Genomic DNA, 20235 nt, shown 5'->3' with positions numbered 1-20235 from the left:
GCACAGATGATTTTAATCTCTCCCTGAAAACAGAAACACAGATTTATTTTAAGCAGGTTAGAGGGGTGTGGAAGGCTCACTGGATCAGGGGTCAGTTCCAACTAACATCTATCCAGTTCTGTGGAACTTGGGCCAGTCATATCTCTGTCTTCTGCTTTGTTTCTAAAATTCATTTACCAATGAATAATATAGTATTTAAATAAGTGTAATGAATTATTTTATGTGCTTTACAAACGCTAACTCATTTAATCTTTGTAATAGTCTATGATGTAGGTATAATAATTAAACTCACTTTATAGATGAGGAAAGTGAAGGACAAAAATGTTAGGTAATTTGCCCAAGGTCACAGCTTGTAAGTGGTGGAGTAAGTCTGAGCTCTCCTGGATCTCAGAATCATAATCTTTTTTTTTTAAATAAATTAATTTTTATTGGTGTTCAATTTACCAACATACAGAAAAACACCCAGTGCTCATCCCGTCAAGTGTCCCCCTCAGTGCCCGTCCTCCATTCCCCCCCACCCCCCGCCCTCCTCCCCTTCCACCACCCCTAGTTCGTTTCCCAGAGTTAGGAGTCTTTATGTTCTGTCTCCCTTCCTGATATTTCCCACACATTTCTTCTCCCTTCCCTTATATTCCCTTTCACTCTTATTTATATTCCCCAAATGAATGAGAACATACACTGTTTGTCCTTTTCCAATTGACTTACTTCACTCAGCATTATACCCTCCAGTTCCATCCACGTTGAAGCAAATGGTGGGTATTTGTCGTTTCTAATGGCTGAGGAATATTCCATTGTATACATAAACCACAGCTTCTTTATCCATTCATCTTTCGATGGACACCGAGGCTCCTTCCACAGTTTGGCTATTGTGGACATTGCTGCTAGAAACATCGGGGTGCAGGTGTCCCGGCGTTTCATTGCATCTGAGTCTTTGGGGTAAATCCCCAACAGTGGAACTGCTGGGTCTAGGGCAGGTCTATTTTTAACTCTTTGAGGAACCTCCACACAGTTTTCCAGAGTGGCTGCACCAGTTCACATTCCCACCAACAGTGTAAGAGGGTTCCCTTTTCTCCGCATCAGAATCATAATCTATAATGGTGATAAACTGTTACCTCGACCATCTCAACATTTAGTTCTTTTATGTTTCCACAGAGCTTCACGTGCACCTCTGTGATCATTGTAATAAAATAAAATAGCCTTAAGATGTAAGTAGGATGAGGGCTTGGTTCACTAGCACAAATGGGTGGCACGGTCCCTGATGTGTGTAGTGGGCACTCAATAGGTATCAGATGAATGAACAATTGACCCCATTCTTCATGCTGTGCTGAAAGGGGACCCAGCTCATCCCAAAACATGGTTTTCTGATGGCACGGACTGTGTCTTATTTGTCTCTGGGTCTTTAGACTGTTCCTGGGGGATAGATGCTCACACTGAATGAAGGAAGCCACATTACTGCCCTTTGCCTTAGGTAGTTAGTCATCCCTAATCACAAAGGTATGAGCACACCTAAATGCCATAAGCCAATGGACATTGACACCTGTGAGTTATGGAGTAATCTTTGGTGGTGAAGAAAAGATAAGGTGGAGGAAATGGGGTTCTTTCAATTGCCATGTAACAAATTACTCCAACGTGTAGTGGTTTAAAATAACAAGGATTTATTATTCCTCCCCCAGGTTGGGCAGTTTTCTGTTCCATGTGAAGTAGCCAGGGATAGTCAAGTAGCTGCACTTGGCTGGGAGCTTGCCAGGGCCGGGACATCCAAGATGGGTTCTCATTCAGGCCTTTCTTCTCCATGTGGTTCACCGTCATTTGTGGTCTAGCAGCTGGCTCCTAAGAAACTGGAGATGGGGCTCTGCACTCTCTTAAGGCCATGCTCAGGTGTCACAGGACATCATTGCTACCACACTGGTTGGGCAAAGTAAATCACAAAGCCAGATCTGATTCAAGGGTAGAGAAAATAGACTCTAGCTCCTGCTGGGAGGGGCAGGATGTACGAACCGAAATGGGAGAAACCATTGGCAGCCCTATTGGACACTCTACCACGGGGTGGACGAGGACTCATGACAGGAACCTCGGATTATCTGCGTGCAAATGAAAAGCTGGTGAGAGTTAGGCTGTGGTTTGCCTGCCAGAAAGTTACTGGTCTTGCACTCAGGTGATCCCCTAGGATGTTCAAGCTTCTCACCTGTCCTGGGAGGTCTGGGCTGAGCAGGTTCTTGGAAAATATCAAGTTTTTTCTTCCTCTTTTCCAGGTGAAGAAACAGAAGCATCAAGAGAAGTGATATGTGAGCATCATACTGCAAGTCAGGGTAGGGTGAGGGCTGCTATTGCCACGTGGTTAAGAGTGTGGATGTTGGTTTTGCCGCCAAAATGACTGAATGACTCATATAATCTGCCGGACCTCTACCTCTTCATTTATTTGGTGTGGATAATAATGTTACTTTATAGGGCAGGATAGATGGTGGTAAAGAGCATGGGTTCTTGGGCAGCCTAGGTGGCTCAGTGGTTTAGTGCCGCCTTCAGCCCAGGGTGTGATCCTGGAGTCGCAGGATCGAGTCCCACATCGGGCTCCCTGCATGGAGCCTGCTTCTCTCACTGCCTGTGTCTCTGCCCCTCTCTCTTTTTTTCTCTCTCTCTGTGTCCCTCATGAATAAATAAATTAAATCTAAAAAAAAAAAAAAAAAGAAGAGCATGAGTTCTTGAGCCAGACTGCCAGAGTTCAAATCCAGGCTCTTCCATTTGTCACCCATATTATCTTTGGCTAAATCCTTAATTGTCCTATGCCTCAGTTTCCTCTTCTGTAAAATGGGGATAATAATGCTACTTATTGTATAGAGTTGCTATAAGCATCCAATGAATTTAAACATATAGAAGCATCTACAACAATGCCTGGCACGTGATTCACAATCGGTGGATATTATCAGTGATTATGAGAGTATTTCTTTTTTTTTTAATACTAAATTTATTTTTTATTGGTGTTCAATTTGTCAACATATAGAATAACACCCAGTGCTCATCCCGTCAAGTGCCCCCCTCAGTGCCCATCACCCATTTCTCTGAAAATTACAAGGAGTTACAGCTTACAGAAGCCTTGGATATGCCGTGCCCATGATGAGAGGGACGTGAGCCTTTCAATCCATTCCGCGTCTTACCATGCTCACATTTGGGGAAATTTAGAGCAAATAATCCCAATTTCTCTCTAATTGTTGTGCAAGCAGCCAGTGTCTTATTTCATTTGTTACAGTTTGCTGTTCCCCGTGCTGCTGTTTCCTAGTGGACACGGAGACTCTGCCTCTTATCAAATAGGAAAAAGCGAGTCATTCCTCCCTGCCTGTGCTCACTTCCTGCCTGCATGGGGAAGTCCACTCCAGAAGAGTCCTCCCGCTGGAGGAGGCCTATCTTTCTCCCTCTCTGTCCCAGCCTCACCTCTGACCCGGTAGATAAGTCCCAGATAAATTTGGGATTCAACCCCTGCTTCAACCATTACTGGTTTGTCATTATTGGATCTCAGTGTCCTGAGTTCTAGGGGCTGTAATGAACCCATTCTCTCCCTATCTTCTACCAAAGTAACAGCCGCTCCTTGGCCTCACACAACCCTTTGGGATGCCCTTTTTGGGATTCCTTTATCTCTTTCAGCCTGCTCGGGCTGTTTCTCTCCGTTTGGCCTCCTGGATAGTCATCCTTGGCAGGCTCCCCAGGCCATTCTCCCCAGAGAATGCTCGAGCACCCTACAGTTGTCTAGCTTTGGGCCCCCTCACCACTCTGCCTCGTTTCCCTCTGCTGGAAAACGCTGTTCTCACTGCTTTGCTCGGTGTCGTGGGATTAAACAGGATCATATGTGTCAAAGTGCCTGGCAGACAGTAGGCCCTTCCCAAACATAATTACTATCCTCTGGCTATGCCCTGAGATTTACTGCACATGTCACAGGTGTGCTAATAGGAGGTGCCCTGCTGGAGATTTAACTGGGGTTTTTGTTCTCTACTTTCATGAGAAGGTTACCAGTCACATCAGGGTGCAGGCAGGAGAAGAAAGGAACCAAGGCCAGCTTCCCAGAGACGGGCAGGTGCAGAGCAAGTAGCCCTCGCGCTCTGCAGAGAAGGATACGAAAAGGTGTTTCCCACTCCGGATATTTAAAAGCGTGTTCCCTGTCAGCGCTCACAGGCCAGGGAAAAGGGATTTGTCTGGGGTGGAAAGTAGAATCGGTCCTGCTTGTGGGTTCCTGCTGTGGTCTTGTGCCCTGGGAAATAACGAAGTATGAGAAACTGAATGAGAAGAGTCATGCTTTCAGAGCTCTGCACGGGGCCCCTGGCTGCCAGGCAGGGGCTTGGTTTCCGCCTTTCTATGGATCCAAGAAATTGTGCAGGCATGAGTTTCAACAGTGACACTGTGTGGTAGCAGGAATTTGTGGCAGAGAGAATCCTTGGCAGTTCTAAACCGAACAGACTCCAGTTCCTCTCTGCCTGGTATGTGCGAGGCTCATTTTTGTTTTTACTTGGCCTGTCCCCAGGGCTTTGGGACAATTTGTTGGAAGGGAGGGGAACCTCCAGAGGGAGATGCTGGACTTTCTGCTTTTAATGTAGATGTGTGCTTAAGAGATTAATTGGAAAAATAAGTGGAATGTGACCATATTTGTGCTCTGACTTTACGAAGCAGTTCATACCAGTTATATTAATTATCCCAGAGGGCATTGTGAAATGCTAAGAGAGATTTGGTCTTAATTAACTTTTGTTTTTGGGATTGCGAGATGAATAGTTCTTTTGAGGGCAGAAGAGAGTCTGTTTCCTGGGCATGGAAATGGTGGAGAAAAAGGTATGTTTGGGATCCAGTCAGAGTCTAGTAAGTCTGGGTGTTGGTGTCTGTCAAAGAGAGTAGTTGGAGAAGATGGAAATGCAGGTTACTTCTGGACTGTGGAAGGCCCCGGGTCTGGAGTAGCCCTTGGCACTTTGGAAGGAGTAGTTCCATCTGGCTATAACCCTAAGGGGCTTGAGGACTGAAAACCTGTCCCCTGAGGGCTGATGGCCACCCACCAAGGAGTCCTAGCGCCCTCAGCCCTCAAACTCCTTATCCACAGTCCATGCTCAGAAAACAGCCAACGCGGCAGCTCCGGGTGGCCAGGATTGCGACACCAATGTGTTTGTTCCCCGTGTTTGTGAAATACCTCAGAGGCACTGTTCCAGTCCCACCTGACTAGTTTTCTTATTGCCACATGGCCCTGGCTCTATCTGCCAATACTCAACCAGGGCTGACTAGTCAGAGATTTTGAGATGTTTATGGGTTCAGAATTTAAGACACCTCATTTCTCTCTGCCTGAGTGAAGAGACTTTACTTTCCAGATGCTTCTGAATATCTAGGACTCTAGAGTGAGTAGGGTGACCTTGGGCCAGTCACTTGACCTCTCCAAGCTTTTGTCCCTTTAAATGCATGATGAGGATAATTATTCCTATTTTTTGCAAGATCATGACCCACAGGTATACCACCAGATGGAAGGTCAGGTACCAGGTCACTTTCTAGGCTTCCTTTCCTTAAAGGTCACTGAAAGCAAAGTTGGCCTCGAATTTCTGAGTCATTAAAATTCAGTCTTGCATTTAATTCTTGCAAATGAATTGCTGTCAATCTTTGACTGAAATCAGGGAGAAGAGGCCTAGCTAATATATAACATAATGGGAACTCAGAAGCCTCTGGAAATTGGCTTAAGAATATGGTCAGTGGTCTGAAACCATAAAAATTAGAAGAGAACACAGGTAGTAATTTCTCTGACATCAGCCATGGCAACATTTTTCTAGATAGGTCTCTTGAGGCAAGAGAAACAAAACCAAAAACAAACTATTGGGACGACATCAAAATAAAAAGCTTTTGCACGACGAAGTAAATAATCAACAAAACTAAGAGGCAACCTGCAGAATGGGAGAGATATTTGCAAATGGCCTATCTGATAAAGGGTTAGTATCCAAAATATATAAGGAACTTACACAACTCAACACCCAAAAAACAAATAATCTGATTTAAAAATGGGCAGAGGACATGAACAGACATTTCTCCAAAGAAGACATCCACATGGCCACCAGACACATGAAAAGATGTCCATCATCACTTAACAACAGGGAAATGCAAATCAAAATTACAATGAGGTATCACCTCACACCTGTTAGAATGGCTAAAATGAACAACACAAGAAACAACATGTGTTGGCCAGGAGGTGGAGGAAAAAGAACCCTCTTGCACTGTTGGTGGGAATGCAAACTGGTGCAACCACTCTGGAAATCAGTATAGAGGTTTTTCAAAAAGTTAAAAACAGAACTCCCCTAGAATCCAGCAATTGCACTACTGGATATTTAGCCAAAGAATACAAAAACACTAATTCAAAGGGATACATGCACCCCTATGTTTATAGCAGCATTATTTACTGTAGCCAAATTATGAAATCAGCCTAAGTGTCCATCAATAGATGAAAGGATAAGGAAAATGTTGCCGCCATATATACATATATAATGGAATATTACACAGCCATAAAAAGTATGAAATCTTGCCATTTGCAAGAGCATGGACAGAGCTAGAGAGTATAATGTGAAGTAAAATAAGTCAGAGGAAGACCAATACCATATCATTTCACTCATGTGGAATTCAAGAAAACAAAACAAAGGGGAAAAAAAGAGACAAACCAAAAAACAGACTCTTAACTATAGAGAACAAGCAGATGGTCACCAGAGGGGAGGTGCGTGGGGGGATGGGGAGCATAGATGATGGGGGTTAAGAGTACACTTACCATGAGGAGCACTGGGTCATGTACAGTATTGCTGAATCACTGTATCGTACACCTGAAACTAGTATAACACTGTATGTTAACTGTACTGGAATTAAAATTTAAAAATAAAAAGGAATATGGTCAGTGGAATTCAGCCCAAGGATGGCAGCTGTAGGAGACGTGATCTTATGCCTCATTTCCTTCATCAACCTCTTTCTACTCAAGGGTATAAAAACGGAATTTGGGGAGGTGTAGGGCTAACGCTTATTGGGCTTCTATTACGTGTCAAGCATCGAGAGTATGAGGGTAGTTATGCATGTGTTTTCTCATTTTGTCGTTTCCTCAACCCAAAGAAATGGGCAGGCAGCATTATCCTTAAATAACAATTGCTCATTGAATCAATACTTATCGAGTGATTATTACACACCAGGCATGGCTTTGGGAGTTAGAATAAGTGAGAAAATAGGCCCAGTGTGATGAGGTGCCTTGCTCAAGGTCATCCAGCTGGTAAGCAGCGGATCAGGATAAGATCCCTCCTTTACTGAAGCTTGATTCCAGAGCTGTTCTCAATCTGAGATGCTGCACAAGCAGACAAATATGCACACATGTGCACACTTGCATGCACTCTCACACGCAAACGTACATACCATGCAAATGCACACATTATCACATATGCACTTGTGCACACCCACAAACACACACACGCACAAATACACCCACAGGTGCGCACACACGCACCATTCTAGCACACACATAGGGTATGTATCTGCTTGCTTCACACACATCAATCTATTCAATGGGGAAATTTTTTCAAACGGCTGGAAGCTCTGGATATTTCAGATCAGAAACATTACAGATACCATCTCCAAGGTTTCATTCTGTTGGCTTCCCTCCCTTCCCGCCTCCCTCCTCACCTCCGTTTTCCTCTGCTCCCTCCCCGCTCTGTGAGCAGAACTCTCTTCCTGATTTTCCTGGCAGTGACGTCTTAGGGAATTATTAGGACTACCAGGCTCAGGCTGGAATACTCAACTAGAAAGGAAAGACTCTCTAATGTCACCAAAGGCTGAATCTATTGGCCAAATTTGGTCTCGGTTGGGCTTTCCCCCAGGCAGCTACGCTAATCTCCCGAAGTCCCCTTCCTGCCCCATCCTCTGCCTCTCCACCACTGGGCACGGTATGCTCAAGTTCAAGTGCAGCCAGGGTGTCCTCAGCCCCAGCACCCACCTCCTCCCTTGCTCTCTCAGGCATGTGCCAAGTGCCTGTGAAGGCCTCTTCCAAGTGTTTCATCACGCCTCGGGGTGGAGATGCATCTAGTTTTGTTTCAACACTGTGCTTCCACCTGGCATTTCATTTGCTAACTAATAAGTGAAGGACCTCCTCCCCCATGCTGGCTGGTGGCCCTGGAGGAGGGGAGCTGTGCTCTGGTCTGTGAAGTGCCAGTGGGGGCACCACGGGTCCCACCCATCATCCTTTGTGATCACCTTCGAGGTAGGTTGGGGTGCTGGGTTTAGCTCAGCTCACCAGTATAAGCAATTCAGACTCTTCAGAGTATTTCATCATCCAGGCAGCTCAAGGTGGGGGTGATAGGATCTGAGAAGCTTTGGCAACTTTCGTGTCTCAGTCCCCGAGGAGTGCCAAGAGCCACCTTACCCGACTCATCTATCGCCCTACGGTTTCAGGGATCTCTCTTCGTATATATGCCTAAAGCACCTTTGCCTTCACCATTAAAGGATCTTGAAAGTGTGCTTACAAACTCCAAATACTCATTGAAACCTTTGGACTCCAGGGGGGAGCATTTACCCTCCCCATTGGCCGTTTGGCCACATTGCCCAACTGGGTGAACTTGCTGGAGGCAAGCTGTTGAGTGCAAGCACTCATAAATAATTCCAAGGCACGGGAGGCAGCAAATTCTGCAGACAGCTCAGGATTGGTTTTGGCAACATGCACTTGGTCTGGGGCAGGCTCACTGTAACTCTCTCTCTCCACCAGAGGAGATAAAAAACGAAAAATGCAAATAGGAGACCCAGCGGGGACGTGAACACCGCTCAGTGAGAAAGGGAACCGAACACCCAGGTGCTCATGGGCGTGGGGCCAGATTTGGGGATTATTCCCTGATAAAGACGTGGAGTTCCGGAGGTGGGGTTCTCTTGGCACTTAGCTGATAGTCTTCTATGGTGATTGCTTGTGATCAGGTCTTATGTTGCAACGCGATCATAAGGTCTTAGCACCCCGGGATCGGAGCGTCAGCTTCTTTCCTGTGTAGGGAGTGTTTGATCAGTGCAGAAAAGGAAAGCAGGCGAGGCTACATTTATAGGATGCGATGTCATGTTCAAAACCCTTTACAGTGAGTCATCCCCTTCTGGTGGCTGAGCTCACTTTCAGGCATGTGCACCCCTCACCTCCCTTCTCTGCTGCCCATTTTTGTGTATAGCAGCGTCGGGACTTGGTGAGCTGGCTTGTATCGGGGTGGGGGCAGGTTTTCACAGAGCAGAGCGTGATCACGAGGATTTTCTGCAGCCTCGGGATATTCAGACAACGTGTCCTACGGTGGACATTTAAGAGGAGCCTCCCCTTGTGTTATAGATCCCAAGGACACCTTCTCGAAGCTGGTGGGGCCAAGGCGGGCTGTGGGCAAGAAGGGAGGGGATGGTCCAGGCAAGAGGAATCTACAAGCTAAAGTACGACGCAGGGTTTGCACACGCTTTCATTTGCTCAGTCGTTCTCTTGTTTACTCACTCATTCACCCCCAAAATGACTTCATGAGCCCCACTCCATGCCAGGCACTGTTTCAGCCTTGGGGAGCCGAGCGGGGAACAAATCTGGCTTCGGCAGCTGTGAGGAGCCAGATCACGACCAGATTATTAGCAAGAAAAGCATCGGCTGGGGAAGACCAGAGTGTCATGGGAGTGGGGGACAGGCAGGGGGGCGGCAGGAGGGTCAGCGAGGGCTGAACCCTAAAGGATAAGGAGGGGGTGGTCACAAGAAAAGAGAGCCAGGCGCCGGTGAGACACTCAGTCAAGTCCTGTGTGGCCAGAGTATAAGAAGTCAGGGTGTGGAGGGGAGCAGAGCACGGAGCGAGTCAATGAGACAGGGGTGGGGAGGTGAGGAGCAGACCCAGAACCTTCTGAGCCAGGAGAGACATTTTGGACCTCATCTAACGCCATCTCAGCAAGGGATGCTACTGACTTGCTTGAGGGCGCTGGAAGCCTAACGGGGTGGCAGCCTGGCAAATTATGCAGGAGGGGAACCTGAAGATTTCCTATTTCCCGTGAGGTTGTTCCCAGCTTGGCCCTTTGCGATGCACTCTGTGCTGGGCTGGGCTGCCTGTGGGGACTTTGGCTCTCCCTGGGGGGCGGCCTGCTCCCCGCAGTGAGGAGGGGCACCCACCTATTGCAGCCTTATCCCCCATTGCCCTCTCCAAGTGGTTGATGCGCCCCATTCACCTCGGGTCCCCCAGTTACCCCATCACTTTACCCCAAGGAGCCTGTGGCTCCTCCTCCCCTCTGACTAAGTTCCCCTTCTAGCCTCAAAAAAAGTTCTTATATGGCATTAAACCCTAGGGTGCCTGTGAGCCTGCTTTTCCCCCTCCTTGCTGGGCAGCCTGTGTGTCCCTGACCCCAGGGGTCTTCAGTAGAGAGAGGGTGGTAACAGGGCCTCCTAGGTGGGGCGGCCCTGAGGGTTTACAAAGCTGTCACTGGGAAAGCGCCTTGCCCTGGCCTGGCTCACGGAGGGTTCTGGAAATGCTGCCGGTTGGTATCCTCATGGTAGACCAGGCCCTTCTGGATCACCCCCACTCCACGTCAGCATCGTTTCTCTTCCTTCCTCCCAAGTGCCTCACCTCCCCGGCCACAGTGGACTCCCCCCGACCCCAGCCTGCCCCAGAACACTGATTTCTTTCTTGCTCATGCTGTTCCCTCAGCCGGCAATGTCCTTCCTTCTCTAAGTACCCTGAGGCCTAGCTCCTGTCTTGTTCCCTCTGGAGGACCTTCCTGGGCATGCTCCTGCCAGTCCTATTCTAAGGCAGATTGAAGTCTTCTGTTGAGTCTCCCCAGCTCTTGGGGGCATTGCTTTACTACAGCACACGTTGGTAGAGATTTCTGTGGTTGTTTGGAGGGTCTGTCTCCCCTCATAGGTGAGTTTCCTTGGGTGGGGACATGTGTCATTCACCTGCCTTTCCCAGAGCCCAAGGCTCAGAGCCAACTGGGTGAATGAATGAATGGGCCCAGTGCACTTACCTACTTCACCAGCAGGACTGTGTCTAACTGATCGTTGCCCGCCCCCCCCATGCCTGGCACCCAGTGGTTCACTCATTCTCCTTGCCCACTAAGCAGTCGGGCAGGTGTGGGTAGATGTGGGAAGCAGAGACAGGTGTGGAGGGCCGAGAGGAAGGGCAGTTTGGGGGATAGGATCGGGGACCAAGAGATGGTTCCAAACTTCTTTGAGGAAGACCTGGGGCTGAGGAGCTGGAGTGGGAAGGGAGGCTCGGCCTCTTTCCCCTGGGCTGGACCCTTGCCTAGCCCTGTGGGAGGGATGACACCCCACCCAAGCCAAAGGGGAGTATTCACATGTCAGAATGACTCGCAGAATATTTCCCGGTCTTATCTGTTAATAATAAAAATGAAATTATATTAAAAAATATAACCAGGTGTGGGTTGCAGAACGAGTTAATGATTCCTCATGTAGTTAGATGCGTACCCCTTTAATTGAGGCAGGTAATGACCGTGGTAATAATACCCTGGATCTGTTTATGGGTTCTTTCTTCCGAGAGGCTCAAAGCACTTTCTCTTCCTATCTCATCTCTCTCCCCAACTTCCCAGGGAAGTGTATCTTATTATCCCCATCGCTTAGGTGTCTGTGTGCTGTGACTCACTCTGTGGCTCTGAAGCTCACCTCCTTGTCCCCCAGCCTGGGTGGGGCCCCCGTGCCTCTCTCCTCCCTGGTTCTGGGCCTGGAGCACCCCATTTCCAGGACAACCAAGAAGGCTGGGCTCGCTGTGTGGGGCCAAGGGGGATGCTGAGGCACCAAAGGGAGCAGAGAGATGGGGACTGGGGAAGAGGGAGGGAGGACCTGAGGGATTTCTGGCAGAGAAAATGGGAGATTCAGAGAAGGCAACGTGCTGACTCCCAGCATCGTGAGGGCAAGGACCGTGTCCTATGTATCTTTCTTTCTTCTGGATCAGACGTAGAACTTGGCACATGGTGTGATAGATACCAGTACCTATGGTATCATTCAAAACCTAGCTCAATCGTCACCTCTTCCGAGAAGCTTTCCTCGGTTGCCCCCCCTCCCCGTGTCCCCATCACACACCGCTGGGCTCTCATAGCCCTTGGAACCTCTGTTTATCCTTCTCAGGCAGCTTTGTGCGTAAGTTAACTGCTTATGTATCAGCCACCCCCACTCAGGTGTGAGCTCCTAGACCAGGCACGGGTCTGACTCATCCTCTTCCCCTGGGCTCTGGTAGCGCAGGGCTCTCACACAGTAGGACTGCACATAAAGGGTGCAGGCAAGTGTGGGCTTTGAGATCAGAAAGACCGGATTCAAACCCTGGTTCTGCTTCGCACCAACTGGGTGTCTCGGGAAGCCCCTTGACCTCTTGAAGCTTTCCCTTCCTTTCAGAAAGTGGAGTTGAGAAAGCCCACTTTGCTGAGTTGTGGCAAAATTAGCCACAGTGACACGGCTTGGCACCTAGTAGGTGCTCATTATTCATTTCCTATGATTAATTTTAGATTGGTGGTTCCCAGTCCTGGCTCTACATCGGAACCACCCTTCTCAGGAAGAGACATGCTTGGAAGCCCCCTGGGAAATTCTTAGCCTGTGGGTCTGGGGTGGGGCCAAGGCAACCGCCTTTCAAAAAAGCTTCTTTGGTTCTTCTGCTGTCCAGGGTCTTAATGCTTGTCAAGTGGAACATATGATTCAAGGTAAATAGTATAGGAGTCGTTGACTTCTCTGATGTCCAGGGTCCAGAGAAGGGATAGTAAGCGGCAAAAATGGGACCACAGGTGGGTTGCCTGTGGAGGCAGGTAGGGTGCAGGGGCGAAGGTCACCCTGACTTTACTTCACACTAGCTCTGTGTGTGACCCCAGTAAGCTGTTCATCTTCTCTGAACTTTATCCTGCTGCTTTTTGGGGGGTGGAGTCCCAAGGGCTGATTTCTTCAGCTAGTATTATTCTCCTTGGCTTTATATCTGTGGACAGGATCTGGTGCACAAGAGAACCCTGGAGGTGCCATGACCATCAGTCAGTGGGGTCATGAGGTATTGTGTGGTCTTTGCTAAACTTTGCCAAGTGTGTGAATTAGAGGTGGAAATAAAAGTCCATAACCACTTATAGCTGGTTAGCAGCGGAGAGACCCCTAAGGGACTTTTGTGCAGCCTGGGCAGCGGCGCCGGAGCGGGAGGGGCAGCTGAACCTTCTCTCTGAACGGGGGCCTGGTACATTCTAGCCCTGGGATGCGATGACCCTGTAAAGGACAGGGGTCAATGCTGCAGAGAAAGCCCACGCTCTCAGCCCTCGAGACATGAGCCAACAATGAGAAAGTCTATCTCTGGGGCTTATAATCCTGAGAAAGAATTTGATGTAAAGGCAAAAGACATTTGTCCCAGGGATGATGGATGAAATGCCGGCAATGGAAGTCCGGAAAGACCTACCCCTGATGGTTCAAGGCAGGAATCAAGGGGCACTGGGGATGCTGAGTGGGCGTGAGGCTCATGGGAGGCTGCAGGATCACGTGATGAAGTGGCAGCTGAAGATGGGCAATGGGGTTTGGACAGAGTGCCAGGCATTTTCTAGGTGCTGATTTCTCCAGGTTTTTTTTTTAATTTCTCCAATTTTCATACAATCCTGAGAGGCGTTACTGTGTCCATATTCAGCACTCCTGATAACCAGCTCTGTTTTACAGATGAGAACACAGAGGCTCAAGCAACTTGGTGGTGTCAGAATTTGAAGCCACATCTGTTCGACTCTGATATCCGTTCGTTTTTCCCCACCACACCTTACTATGGGGATGGTAACCCCCACAGCATTTGGGTTTATGTAGATACTCTAAATAAACTGGGGAAACATCTGGGGAACCATTCCAGAGAGTATCTAAATCAACCCATCCTGGGAACAGGCCACTCTCAGGGCTGGGAAGGTGGCGAGGCATTTGGTGAAAGCCATCACCATGCAGGCTTCCTGTCATTATGGGTGGGAGGTGGGGCTGGTCCTCAGGATCTGGGGTGGGGACTGAAAGCATCTCTCTGCAGGCAAGACCTGGGGGAAGGCCCAGGGCACCGATTGCTGAGCAGGACCCTGGACAGGTTTGAAGTCTTAAAAAGGCACACATTTCCAGACTGGGTATCACCCAGGAGACCCCAAGGACAGGGGTGCACAAAGTTGACCTTGATCTGGGCCCAGAAAATAAGAAAGTCTGTGTCTTTTCTGTGAAAGGTGAATGAATCACTTTTCGAGGAAGCCAACCCATCCTTGGTCCACCGCGCCCCTCACGCAGGTCCAGAGTGGTAGCCCTACGGGGGCAGAGTGGAGCTGGGAAGATGGGGAGGTGCCAGTGCTATCAGGCCTATCCTCCGTCTTCCCTTTCTCCACTGAGAGCAAGGAGGTCAGAGGATGGGACTGGGAATGGACCCCTTGTGGTGGCTGAAATTCCCACCCCTGACGTCTCCTGCTGTGGCTGGGGGGTGGGGAGCTAGGCTGAAAGTGCAAAAAACCGGGGAGGGGGGGTGCATAAAAGCCACAGAAGCCCTGGCACAACTGAAGGGCAGAGAAAAGCCTCTGTCCCCCAATCCCGTCTTCCCTGCCTGTTGTCAACAGGCTGCAAAGTCAGAAACCTCACTTTGAATCCTTGCTCTCCCCTTACATTCCCTCCTCTGCTGCCCTCAGATCTCACAAATTACACAGCAACCTCGAGCAAGTCATTCTGACTTTCCGGAGTCTTAGCTTTCTCGTCTGTGTAATGGGGATAACACTGCCTGCTTTGCAGAGTTGAGAAAATTAAGCAGAAGGAGTGGCCTGGGTGTAAATCATAATCTGGGCCTCAGGCCTGACTCTCTGGGCAATCCTTACTCTCTCCAACGCTCAATCTGCAAATCCATAAAATACAGCCCTGCCGGGAGTTGTTGTAACGATCAAACGGGACAACGCTCCTGGCATATACAAGGTGCCCAGGAAAAGTATTCGTTGTCTTCTCCTTCCATGCTCATTCTTTCATAATTTTGCCAAGAAGCGATATTTGGATCTGAAGAAGTCAAATTATTCCAGGAGTCGATCTTTTCTGGGTCCCTCATTCATAAAGTGAGATAGGAATAGGGCATGTCTCATAGAGCTGTTGTAGGGCCGAGGTGATGAAAGTACCATGCTAGAACAGCTCCGTCTACACAGGAAGTAGCCCATAAAGGTCAGCTTCGTGGCTGGCTCTAGATCATTCTTCCTGCTAGTGTTGGAACCCTGGCTGGTGCCTTGGTCTCAGCGGTCAGGTAGGGCAGAGCTGACTCAACCGGAAGTGACAGGTTCGGGCAGTGACAGCCCAGCCTGGTTGAGTGGGAGCAGCTGGGCTCCTCAGTGAGCCCCCAGGAACAACTCGGCTATTATTTTGTAATAGAGATTGCCTTTGGCCTTGACCAGTCCTAGAGATGGTGGGAAAGAGGGATGGCCATGACCATTGGAGGCTTCTACATTTTCTCACGGCTAAGGAAGCAGATGAGGGCAGTGGCAGGGTGGGCTGTGATCTTTTTACTGGATGCTGACCTGGTAGGAGGCCACACAACTGACGGCAGTTGGAGGGGCACCCTTCCATGTATGGGGCAGTGAGTACTGGCCAGGGTCCCAGAACCTGTTTCTGACCAAGTCAGACAAGATGTGTTTCTTTCTCAGGAGCTTGGAGGAGGTAGGCTGGGTGGTTTTTTAGGCTTTCAGCCCATGTTTCTAGACTCTAAGTCCAGTGCTCTTTCCATGGTATTGTATATGTCCAGTATCACAGACCCTGACCCTGAGAGCTCAGCCATGGATTTGTGGCAGATGGCCAGCTGGATGCTCAGGGAGCAGAGAAGAAGAACAGAGATTCAGAGAAAGTTTGTGGAGGAGGTGACATTTGAGCCAGACTTTTTAGGGGGAGATGAGGGAGAAAGCAGTGGCCTTACTTCCTCATCTCCCACTCATTTCTCCAGCTCTACCCATTGCAATCTGGCTTCTCCCATAACATGGAACTGCTCTCACCGAGGTCATCAGTGACCTTCTTGTGGCAAATCCAGTGGATGTCTCATAGCCCTTCTCCTAACTAATGTGGGGGTCACATTAGACACTGAGCTCACTTCTCCTTTGACTTGTGGTTCTCCTCCTACCTCCCTTGCTGTCGCTTCCCAGTTTCTCTTGTGATCTCATCTTCCCTTGCAACCTATCTGCCATCCATCCAAACTATCTATCCATCATCCATCCATCCATTCATCCATCCATCCATCCATCCACCCATCCACCCATCCACCCATCCATCCATCTACTCCCCCACTCGTCCCTCCACCCACTCACCCATCCATCTAACTCATCCATTCATCTACCCATCCACTTATCTATCTAACTATCTAACTATCTATCTATCTATCTATCTATCTATCTATCTATCTATCTATCTATTATCTATCTATCTATCTATCTATCTATCTATCTATCTATCTATCATCTATCATCTATCTATCTATCACCTGATTAAGGAGAGTATGATGAAGGCACTCTTTAAAAAGTATGGAAGAATTAAGAGAATGTACCAGGAAATGGTGCAGCACTCTAGCATGAATAATATCAGGGAGCCATTACCCACTCTAGGCCCAATGGGAAGGCCAAGTGGTTATCGGAACCCAGAGAGTGTAGCTACAGGAGGGACACGGCCAACCAGGGGCATAAATACCCCTGACTCTCCTCCTGCCCTCTGATGCAGTTCACACGGGCCAGCTTCCCATACTCTTTATCCTCTGATGTCAGCCTGCTTTGCTGCATGAGCCCCTTCCCCCTTTCTCCGTGTCCTCACTCTGAGGGCTCCTCTGCTTCACTGGCTGATGCCCCTAAATTGCTGTTGCCTGACCACCTGGTCACCCAATGTCTACCTCCTGGACATCTCTAGGTATCCTTCTGGCATCACAGACTCAGCATGACTGCAGAGGACCTCATCACCTTCTCCTAAACTGTTTACCTTCTCATATTTTCTTCCTGCATGGACGGCATCGCCACTCACCTCACCATCCAAGTCAGGGCCTGGGATTCATTTCTGACTCCTGCCCTTCCTTTCCTCTCTACACCCCTCTCCAAGTTCTGCCAAATCCATACCCAGGCGTTTGGCATGCACAGTTCCTCTTCATCCACCCCTGCCGTTCCCCTTGCTTGGATCCTCCTCATCTCTCCCTGGATTATGACAACTGCTTCTGAATTAACCTCCTGGCTCTGCCTCATATCCTTGTGACAGGGGCTTATAGCTGCCTCTCAAGGTCCATTCTCTCTCCCTTCTTAGCTATAGGGTGCCTACTTTTAGTTAGATACATGGCCAATGAGCTAAAAGACAACATTTGCCAGCCTCTCTTGCAGCTAGGAATGACTCTGTGCCTAAGCTCTGGCCAAGAAGATATAAGTGAAGTGTCATGTGGACGTGCTAGACAGTTTCCTTAAAATGCAGAGCACGCATTCCTCTTTCTCCTGGCTCTATTCTGCTTCCTGGAACTTGGTTCTGATGGTTGGTGCTCTAGCAGCTACCTTGGGCCATTTGGAGAATGGCCTTTGCAGAATGCCCTTCAGGAAGTACACCAGCCATAAGCCACTATTTCTGGACGTCTTTAATGCAAGGATGAATTAAAAATCTAACTTGATTCAGCTACTATTGATTTTGTTTTTCTGTTAATTGCAACAGAAGGTAATTGTCACAGATGTATCTTATACTCAAGGGGATAGTTGCAGATGTTTCTGTGCCCCCCACACCTTCCTTAGACCACCTGACCTCAGCACAGCAGTGAGGATGGTTTCATGCACACTGTAACTGTCCTATTTCACACATGCCGGGCTTGTTCAAAACCACAGTCAGTGGAAAGCCAGTCAGTGTCTGTGCTTGGAAGAGCAATGGGTGGAGAGAGAATGAGTTTCTCCTGAGGCAGCCTTTAGATGGCAGGGAATGGGGATGCCTAGCTGGCTCAGTGGTTGAGTGTCTGCCTTTAGCTCAGGGTATGATCCTGGGGTCCTGGGATTGAGTCTGCTTCTACCTCTGCCTAAGTCTCTGCCTTTCTCTCTGTGTCTCTCATGAATAAATAGATAACATCTTTAAAAAAAAAAATGGTGGGAACTGAAAGTTGGAGACAATGTCAAGGTCATTCATTAATGGTTTCTCAGAGGGTCCCCAATGGGACTGAGTTCTGCTGTTCACAGGAGTAACCAGTTCAGTAACCCCACCCCTTCTAGTCTTACCCCCATCCCCAACTCACTCTCCTCATTCTGTCACTGCTGCTTCCTGGGGTCACCTCACAAACCACTGCCAGTCACTTTCGTGTCTCAGGCTCTGATGTGGGGGAACCAACAGGGTTTGCTCTAAAATGTAGCTCTGTTTGTGCCCTTCCCCTCCCAAAGTCCATCTCTAGAGCCCATTAGCTCCTGAATAATAGTACAATTCCTTGTCCTGCCCCACAGGGCCCCACCAGCTCTGGCTACTTCCTCCCCCAAAGCCCTATCCCTTGCCTCTTGGCCTCTATATGCCCTTTGCTCCAGCCATGCCAGGCTACATTTCACGCTCTGGTGCCTACTCACAGACTGGAACATTCCTCACCTTACCCTATTGCGAAGGCTCAGGTGCCCTTCATCACTGTGCTCACATGTCCCATCTTCTGGAAAGCCCTCCCTGACCTCCCGTGTTCAGCTGAAGCTGCTCCATGTCCAGGGTCTCATTCTTTCTTTACACCACTCTCGAAGCGGCTCATTAGTTGCCCCCTCTCCCTCTCAACTTTGTGCTTGCTTCTAGAGCAGAGACTATGTACATCTCCTCATTCTGGATCCAGTTTTGTATCCCGGGCCTAGTGCTGAGCTGGAACAGAGTCAAAACGTGGCAGCGTGAGCTGCCGGGACAGGACCAGAATAAGCAAGGCCCAGCGAGGGGCACATGCATGGTGCATTCCTGGACTAAGTGCTCTGCATCCCTGAGGCCTGTTTCCCCAGCATCCCACTTCGCCAAGATTTGGTCTCTTGTCCTTTCAGCCTCTGGTTCTACAACCTCCCCTTCTGCTCAGAGCCTTAGCCACACCCAGTATCTGCCCAACACCATGGGCTCTTCAGCCACCCTGACCCTACTCATGATTCTCCCTTTACTTGGATTTCTACAGAGCTTCCCCTATGCCCCAGGAATTTCTCCCTAACCTTCAAGGCCCTTATCAAGTTCACCTGTAACCATAAGCCTTTCCTGCCAGGAACTGTGCTTTACACATCGCAGGTTCTTGAGAACGCTTGTCGTTGTTGTGTTGGGTGTGTTGGGTAGAGTGGAGAGCACGTATATATGAATTTAACAAATACTTACGTAGGACTTAATATATGCAGGCACTACTCTGTGTGCTGTACACATATGAGTGAATTTAATATACAAAATTCTATAAGGAAAGTCTTGCTATCACACCTCCACCAACCCCCAGAGAGGCTATTTAACTTTTGTGCAATTGCATAGCTAGAAGAGGCTAGAGAAAGTATTTGAACCCAAGCAGTTGGGGGAGGACCAACTTTCTTTTGCAGGCATGTGAAACTGTGGAGGCCTTTGGGTTGTCCCAGTGTAGAAGCACTGAGGGTTGCTCTGAAGAGGCCTGGACTAGACAGACGTGAGCTGCCCTGGCCTGGCCTCTGCAAGCTTAAAGTGGATATAGGACAAGGGGTGCAGGTGCTGCTCCACAGGCCTCCAGGGCAATGGTGGTGGCTCTCAGGTCCTGGGAGGCATGTGGGGTGGCAAGAGGGCCCTTTAAGTGGACACTCTCTGAACTGGAAGGAGAAAAATCAAATGCTTGATATTTTAATCAAATACCCCTTCTGGGAGCTCTGAGGTCAAGTTGAGTGACCAGGGCATTTTGTGCACCCCTCACAGGTGGCTGGGAGCAACTTTAGAAACTTGGCCTTCACTGAGCAGGACCAGGGAGGAGAGTGACTGGCAGGAAATCTGCTCCTGTCTCCCATCAGCCTACCTTCTGCTCTGCAGGTGAGAGGGGTTCTCAAAATAGCAAAAATGGTGTTTATAAATGGGTGTGGGGGTCACAGGAAGACTCGTGGGCCAGTAGTCGGAAGCTTTGACATAATTTGCTGGATGATTTTAGTGGCAAGCTATTTTCCCTCTATAAGGTTCAGTGTTCCCATTTGTGAAATGCAAAGTTTGGGCTGGAAGCCCATGAACGGCTCTCCCAGACTGATCTTAAATGATTCTAGCTGCATGTAGGTTACCTTGGGAAGCAGGAAGGAGGGAAATTGAGGTCTGTTATGGCCTGAATTGTGTCCCACCCCACC

At 48.8% G+C, this 20235-nt stretch overlaps 2 long non-coding RNA genes across 7 annotated transcripts in view; one reads left to right on the top strand and one right to left on the bottom strand.

Moving 5' to 3' along the window:
* Positions 1-1632: 1632 nt before the first annotated feature.
* Positions 1633-8046, bottom strand: LOC121499031. Its single transcript, XR_005989976.1, has 3 exons — positions 7967-8046; positions 6764-6821; positions 1633-1905 (listed from the first exon to the last, which is right to left on the bottom strand). It is a non-coding gene; the product is annotated as an uncharacterized LOC121499031 (long non-coding RNA).
* A 65-nt stretch (positions 8047-8111) lies between these two features.
* Positions 8112-20235, top strand: part of LOC121499032 — a 54551-nt gene continuing 42427 nt past the window's right edge. For 4 of the 6 annotated variants that reach the window (XR_005989979.1, XR_005989981.1, XR_005989980.1 and 1 more), the window contains exons 1-2: positions 8675-8815; positions 19823-19933. This is a non-coding gene — a long non-coding RNA (uncharacterized LOC121499032). Of the gene's footprint in view, positions 8231-8674; positions 8816-19822; positions 19934-20235 lie in introns of those variants that run through there. The other 2 variants (XR_005989982.1, XR_005989978.1) reach the window with 2 other exon arrangements.

The sequence above is a fragment of the Vulpes lagopus genome, chromosome 9, assembly GCF_018345385.1.
Source record: "Vulpes lagopus strain Blue_001 chromosome 9, ASM1834538v1, whole genome shotgun sequence".
NCBI lineage: Eukaryota > Metazoa > Chordata > Mammalia > Carnivora > Canidae > Vulpes > Vulpes lagopus.
This window is presented reverse-complemented; position numbering and strand designations above follow the sequence as displayed.